Source organism: Apodemus sylvaticus, chromosome 6 (genome assembly GCF_947179515.1).
Source record: "Apodemus sylvaticus chromosome 6, mApoSyl1.1, whole genome shotgun sequence".
Taxonomy (NCBI): domain Eukaryota; kingdom Metazoa; phylum Chordata; class Mammalia; order Rodentia; family Muridae; genus Apodemus; species Apodemus sylvaticus.
Genome location: NC_067477.1, coordinates 94,765,277 through 94,772,855, shown reverse-complemented (window position 1 = coordinate 94,772,855; position 7,579 = coordinate 94,765,277). Strand labels below are relative to the sequence as shown.

General features: G+C 45.4%; 1 protein-coding gene across 1 annotated transcript in view; it reads left to right on the top strand.

The window, feature by feature from the left end:
* Eipr1 (EARP complex and GARP complex interacting protein 1) overlaps positions 1-6,643 on the top strand; it is a 486,194-nt gene extending 479,551 nt beyond the window's left edge. The window contains exon 10 of the transcript XR_007978380.1: positions 6,631-6,643. The gene's annotated coding sequence lies outside the window, so the exon portion shown is untranslated. The remainder of the gene's footprint in view (positions 1-6,630) is intronic.
* The last annotated feature ends 936 nt before the right edge of the window (positions 6,644-7,579 follow it).

Below are 7,579 nucleotides of genomic sequence, written 5' to 3'. Positions count from 1 at the left end.
CTGGTGACACACATTCACAGAACTATTTGTCCACACCCATTTATTCTCCTCCATTCATTTATCATCTACCCATTTATTCATCCATGTATCCATCCATCCATCCATCCATCCATCCATCCATCCATCCATCCATTCAACTAGCCATGCCTCCATCCCCCACCCCCTGCCATCTCCCAGCCACTCAGGTCTCCTTTTGAAGAGTGCCTTCAAGCTAAGCATCACCCTCCATTGTTCTTTAGAGCCCACGTTGCTCTCCTGAAGGGCGTTGTTCTCTCCACCATCTCTGCTCCATCTCCTGCATCATAAAATTTCCAGCTCTTGCTGTCTCATTTTCAATGGCAGAAAGTGAAATTTACTTTTAAAAATATCCCTCAAAGAAGTTCCCTTAGACTCTCTTTATCCCAACGCTGACATCCCGGTTGTCTGGTTTGCTTTGGAACAGTGGCTCTTCAGAGAGTAGCCTATATTCTTCAGTGTCCACTTCTCTTCCACACTCTCCCGAATACAATATTCAAAACCTTGCTCTTGTTCACATCACCCATGATCTTTACCACACTGAACTCAATAATAGTCCTGTCTCCATCTCTCTGGGTCTGACATTAACCATAGCAAAATATTTCTCTCTTTTCCTTGAAGCTTTTTTGCTACCTGCCCCTTGGCACATGCCCTCCCTGCCTGTTTTTCCTTCTACCTTCATGGTGGCTCCTTCTCTATTGTAAGTCCTTCCCCATCTTTCCAAAATCTTACAATGGGGCTGAGTCTTTGAACATCTGAATTCTGCTCTGCCATGCTTTATGGATCCCATTCAGACCTAGATGGCTATAGATGCAATATAGTGCATATATTAATATGTCCTGTCAGATACAAGCTAGCCCTCTTGTGAACTTCAGATCCATTCATCAAGCTATTCAGTTGATGCCTCACTTGGACTTAGGAGCCTAAATACCCCATGTCCAAACCAAACCCCTGGTCTTCCTGTCCATACCTTGTTTCTTCCTTACATTCGTCTTCCTAAAGTCCTAGGCAAAGGCTCCGCCATTCTTTAAGTCACTCAGCCTGGGTGCCTGGGTGCCTGGGTGCCTGGGTGCCTGGGTGCCTGGGTGCCTGGGTGCCTCACTTACTTCTTTTCTCTTAAAGCAGCACTCAGCACCAAGTCTTGTGGGCCACACCTGCAGACCGCAACCTACATCATTCACTCCACTGCATCTTCAGGCCAGGATCTCTACCCTGAGAAGATTGATGGCTTCGTGGACATCCTCTCAGTGCTGCCTTGGACTTCAGCCAGTTCCTACCATGGAAGCAACATGTTTCTACAAAACAAGAATAAGACTTTGTCACTCCTAGGATTGATATGATTAGAGGAAATGTATCTGCAGCAAGTGGGTCCTTTGAGATCCATCTATCCTACTCCTTTGCATATCACCCCACACTCATTTTACAAGTCTCTCTCTCTTTCTCTCCTCTCCTTTCTCTTCTCTCTCTCTCCTCTCTCTCTCTCCTCTCTCTCCCCTCGCTCTCTCTCCTCCCTTTCTCTCCTCTCTCCTCTCTCTTCTCTCCTCTCTCTCCTCTCTCTCCTCTCTCTCTCTCTTTCCCTCCCTCCCTCCCTCCCTCCTGCTTTCTCTCTTACTCTCTTGTACTCCCCCCTCTCTCTTAACCAGGCAGGTTCCTGATTCAGAATATCCACACATGTTTTTCTCTGCTTCAATTATATGTCAGTCCCTTTCCCCCTATTTCCTCTAGGTAACCTCCCACCAGCCCCTCCCTCCTCCCCTAGGTGACCCTTCTCCAGTCTCTTCCCTCCCTCAGGTGACCCTCCTCCATACCCATCCTTCCACCACTAGGTGATCCTCAATCAGATCCTCAATCCTCTTCTCTTCTCCCCTCAGGTGACCCTCTATAGTCACTCCCTCCTCCCACGGGTGACCCTCAGTCATCCACTCTCTCCTCTTTAAGCAAACTTTCTTCTTCCTCTTCCTCCTCCTTAGATGACCCTCCACGAGCATATTCCTCCGATCCAGATGACCCTGCATCCTCCCTCTTCTCCAGGTGACCCTCCACCAGCCCCTATATCTTCTTTCTCAATTCCTTTAGGTCTCCTGCTTAGTGTTCTCCTCTCAGCGAGACTTCCATCAACACCCTATCTAAATTTTATCACACTTGCTTTTATCTGCCTTTCATGCTTTTTTTGTTGTTGTTGTTGAGAAAAATTCCAACCCATTATATATTTTTCCTATCTCATTATTTTCTGCACGGAAAAAAGGCAGAGCTGTGGGAAGCAGTGTTTGCCTCACATCAGAACCGTCCCTGCAGCGGCCTCCATCTCCATCTGCTCCTAACTGAATGTGGGGCCATGGGACAGTGTTGGCCTTATGGGCACCCTGCTGTTTTCCAGAACCACTCCTGACCCTTATCCTAACCTGTCAGCCTTTTAGCAGATCATCTCAGAAATGGGAGTCATGAGGAGCACCTGAGCTCAGTATTCTGGGCCAGGGGAAGAACCACAATGAATATTTAATGGCTTTTCCTGAGGCTCCTGCAGAGTATTTTCCAGCTGAGGGTCAGATGGGAGACTCCTTGAGTTCCACCGTCAATGGCTCACTGTCCCTGCCAAGAGTTCAAAGGACACTCAATTTTTGCCTCATTAATATTAACTTCATTGCTGTGGGGGCTTGTCCTGATGACATCTTTTCTTGTTAAATATTCATTGCTGAAGTGAACAGTGAATCTGTAGGTTTCACTGTTACTGGGGGACATTGCAGTTAATTGTCACAGTTAGTCTCCCTGCCCCTTGAGAGTTGGTGTCCTCGTCAGAAAGGTCTAACCTGGTCTTTTTTGGGCTTGATAAGTCCCTCAGCTGTCCTTCTTGGGTGCACCAAAGGCCATGGACCAGGAGGACTGTGTGGGAGAAGCCTGTGCCGAATTCTTCACTCAGTGGGCAGGACTCTGCCGCCTGTAATTGGACATATCCTTCTTTAGCCTCATCAATAATGGATGTTCATGTGAACAGAACTTTCTAGACCAAGCCCTCATTTTACAGATAAGAACCACATTCAGAGATATATACGAGGGCATTAACTAGTTACATGCAAGCTGAGCTAGGGAGACTGGCGAAAAGCCTGTGACTTTTACTAGGCTACTTAGTTGTGAAACGAGAGCCAGTCATCTGTAATCAAGTCATGTTCAGATCTCCTAGAGCCCTTTAAAGTCAATCTGCTTACCAAAGTGTTTTCAATAGCAGTCAGCGAGGATTAACTGACCCACCCTTGACAGTGCCCGGCATTGATGGATACATACATATAAGTAAGAACTGAGGGGTGTCCAGCCCAGTTGCCAGAATTATCCACTAACCACTACCTATCATTGCCCCACAGCCAGCCACAGACTTCCAATCCAATCTGTTTTGTTTAAGCTCAAGGCACTGCCCACCTCTAAGAGCTAGAGGTTCTGCCACACACTGTCTCAAGAACCTCCGCCCCTCTTTCCGTCGTGATTATACCATGCCCTGGTCCCATAAACAGCAAACAGCATTCTGATTCTCACCTTTATTAACTTCTGATTTTGATAGTTGGCTTGCAGAAGTGGGGTTGAATCTGGGGGTGCATCTGCTCCTGGAATATTAACCAATTTATGTCTAGTCTGTGACTGAAAACTCAGAGCTTTGTTGAGGTGGCTTGGGGTCGGAGATGGCTAAAAGTTAATTTTTTAAATCTTTGAGAAAATTTAAAAGGACTGATCTAATCTTAAGCCTTCTTTTTACAGTAATAAATAAACAGGGCACCCAGGGAGTTTGGCTTTGCTTGACACCATTGAAATAACTTTCAAAAGACCCATATTCAAAGTTGGCGTTTAGAGGTAAGGTCTAAGATTTTCCCAGATGTTTGATTTTTACAGCATGCTTTAATCTATGTCTCCTAATCTACAACCTTGAAGAAATAAGAGGCAGTGGTCCCAGACTGCTTTGGGAAAATGCCTTGGCCCTGTGCTATTGCAAGGTTCAAACTGTGTATCTACCATGGGTAGAGTCTGAGTGGCCTTCACTGTGCCCCCAGTGCACTTGGGGAGGCAGGCCTATAAGGTAGCAGTGGCAGTGCTAACATAATCTTGGTTTCCATGTGACCCATAGCTGTTTCTGAGCTTAAGGGTCCATGGAATTAATATGAAACTAAACTTGAGAAGAGAGTTTGTCATATACGGCCAGGAGACCCTCTGTGTCAGTTCCCTCCTCTCTGAGGTGGGGACAGCTTGGGAACCACATGGGAGAGGGTGGCTCAGAGCATGTGTCACTCATTGTTTTGGGTGCATTAGAAAAGATAACCAGAGGGAGTTTCACAGACTTGAGCCGTCTCTGACATCACCCTGCAGTGTGAACTTGCTTCCGGTGAGTCCATGGTAGTTACTACGAGGCTGGCTGTACTTAGGTCAAGCTAGCTTAGTGAAGGGAGGGAAATCATGTGCCAGTCCACATCATATACAAGTTCTCTCATGGCTTTCTCTGAGCCTTTGTCTCCTTCCACCACACAGAATCTCCTTATGATGTGGGAGACACACTCCCTCAGACAATTCACTCCCATCCCAGGGAGACTCTGGAACTGAAGCAGGGTCTCAAAGTATACTTCTTTTTTTTTTTTTTTAATTCAACAAACTCTGCAAAAATAAATGAAATTTCGCAATTAGCTTCTTATTGTCCCTGAACTCAGTAATGAAGGAATTGGGGGTGTTTTCCTTTATCGTTTTCATGTTCCATTGTACACTATAATGAATGGTGCCATTTACTCTCAGGTAACTATGTAGAGTGACACGAGCTAATTGCATACTTTGCAACCTCAAATCAGCAGAATCTCACAATATATCATGATAATGCTCCTGTATTTCACTGAGGAAACGGGCTGTTGAATACCAGGTTAATTATGCATGCATTTAATAGAATCATGGCGTGGGGTGGTCGGTGGGGGAGTTGAGGGAGAGAAGATGTGGAGTCAGCTCCTTCACACACACACACCCCAGTACTTATTACTACATAGTTGTCATCCATTGCCTCAGTGTGTATGTGTATTATATATAAAAATGTTCTTTCAATGCAGTTTGTGCTATGCATGCTATATTTGTGAATCATATTATATTGCTTCACAAATAGACTTAGGAATTAGTAGGCAAAGGAATAATTCCTGTGATTTTTTTTTAATAAATGAAGAAACTGAGGCTCAGGAAGATTGAGTCTTGAAATAGCCATCATATTTTTTTTCTACCACAGTCAAGTAGCTGGTCCAAGACTTCATACAGAAACCAGCAAAATACTATGTTCTTCTTAGTTCAGACACTGAATTAAGTCTACAGCCCACACATGTAGGATTGCCCTCAACCATGCACACTTAGGATTTTCATCATTTAAATGATGCCTAAGTCTGCTTACTTGCATGCTTGTCATCTTAACCGATCCTTGGAAGATCGTCACTAAGGGTCTATACCACTGCGTGAATCTGGGATGTTCCCAGAATTACCCTGCTCAGAACATCTCGCTCATCTCTAGATATAGATCTTGCACAGGCCTCTCTGCACAGGCCTCTTCAAGGTCTTGTTTTCCTCCCTCTCCTCTTGCCATCTACCATTGTGTGCATGAGGCTCCGTAGTTCTGTGTGACCTTCAGCGGTGTGCTCAGGTACCAGTGGGCGACCTGACATTGATGGGGATTTAGAGTGCTCTGAAAGCCTCTTCATGGCTTCAGTTATTCTTCTGACTGCTCTCATAACCGGGGTCTCAGCTGTGGCTCCCATGGATGAAGACACTGAATACAGACATTGGACAATGCCTGTGTTTCTGCCATCACAGAGCCATGACCTGAAGACAGGAGTATCTGCTCAGCCAGTGATGGATTCTCACATAGCTGCCTACTGTGGGTACCACTTGCTTAGTTCTCACTAGGACTTCACAGTGAATGATGTGATGTTTGTTTCACAAATGAAGAGTCAGGTAGCTCACAGGGAGAAGTGGCTCTTCTAAATATCCAAGGAGATTGAAAGGAGTAAGACATCTGACATGTTCCTTGATAATAAGTCCCACAAAGTATGATTATTGATTTCCAACAGTTATGAACATTTTGTTGCTAGTCCCTGGCAGTGGGCAGATCTCATCCTGCATCCTGTTGGAGGTAGAAGATAGAGAACACTGACCTCTGACTTCAAGTTTCAAATAGGGTGATGCTGAATCCAGAATTTTTCTCTTGGGAAGGATCCAGGTTACAGTGCTGCCACTGCACTGCACTAGACAAGGGTGAGACAGGGAATATGTGCGAAACCAGGTATGTACAGGGCTTGGAAAGCATCTGCTGGCAGATTCAAGGGTGTACACAATGAGTTGTTAGTATAGATAGGGTAAAGGGAGCTATCCCTATACAAATATTAAAAGATCATAGTAGAAGCCCCTTTGTGGAGTTAGAGTGTGGAAAGTTGCGCGCGCGTGCGCGCACACACACACACACACACACACACACGTGCACACACACACATTAATTATTCATGTGCCCACTGATAACAATGTTCTTTCTATTTTTTTGCCTTTGTGAATTGTGTTCTAATAAACTTACTGTCACGTGATCCCCATTTCATCCCTGCCACATTATGATGGATGTTGTAGATGAGATTACAATGAGCATGCAGAGTAGAACCAGACTCTCTACTCCATGAAGCCACACCTTAGCCTGTGGCAGCCTTTCATAGGTTTGGGATTTGCAAAGCCTGGGGTTGGGCTTGCATCTGTGACCCATTATCAGGTAAGCCTCTGCTCTGAACCCTCTCATCCCAGGCCTCTCTTCTCTCTGATGTTCTCCAGACTGACTTTGTTGGAATTAAATAACTTCATAGGCTGATTGGGGAAACCACATAATTAAAAATACCGAAGGCCTCTGAATCCAAGGTTGGCCCACATTGACCAGCTCTGACTTGGCAGATAAAAACAGTATTGAACCAAGGTAGCATAGCAAATGTAAACTAGGAACAGGGCAGAAGAGAGGAGGGTCAAGAGGCAGAGAGAAAACAGCTTTCTCTCTCTCTCTCTCTCTCTCTCTCTCTCTCTCTCTCTCTCTCTCTCTCTCTCTCCCTCGCTCTCTCTCTCTCGTTATTTGTGATCTGTTATATATGTACAGCCTCTGTGGTATGGTCTGAGTGTCTGGAGATGAGGTGTACTGTATATGTATGTTTGTGCCTGAGTGTGCATCTGTGTGAATGTGTATGCACGTGTACATCAGCAGCATATACACATCTATGCATAACCATGAGTGGTACTATGAGGATCTGTTAGCTTTTATCCCCAGGGCACAGCCACCTTTGAAGTAGCTCTTAAAAGTTAAGGTATTAGATGTTCCGGACCTAAAGTCCTAATAAAATGCCTAGCTTTCCCTGTCCACTCAGAATCTACCAGGCCCCAGGGCTACTGCCAATAGGAACTACAGGCTACTCCAGACCCAGAGGATGAGAACCTGACAATCAGTGGGATGCAGGCCCCTTGTTTCCAAACACAGCAAAGAGCTGTTGTGAGAACATGAGAGGTCCTCTGGTTAGCTGGAAGTGCCTCAGATGGAGAAGGA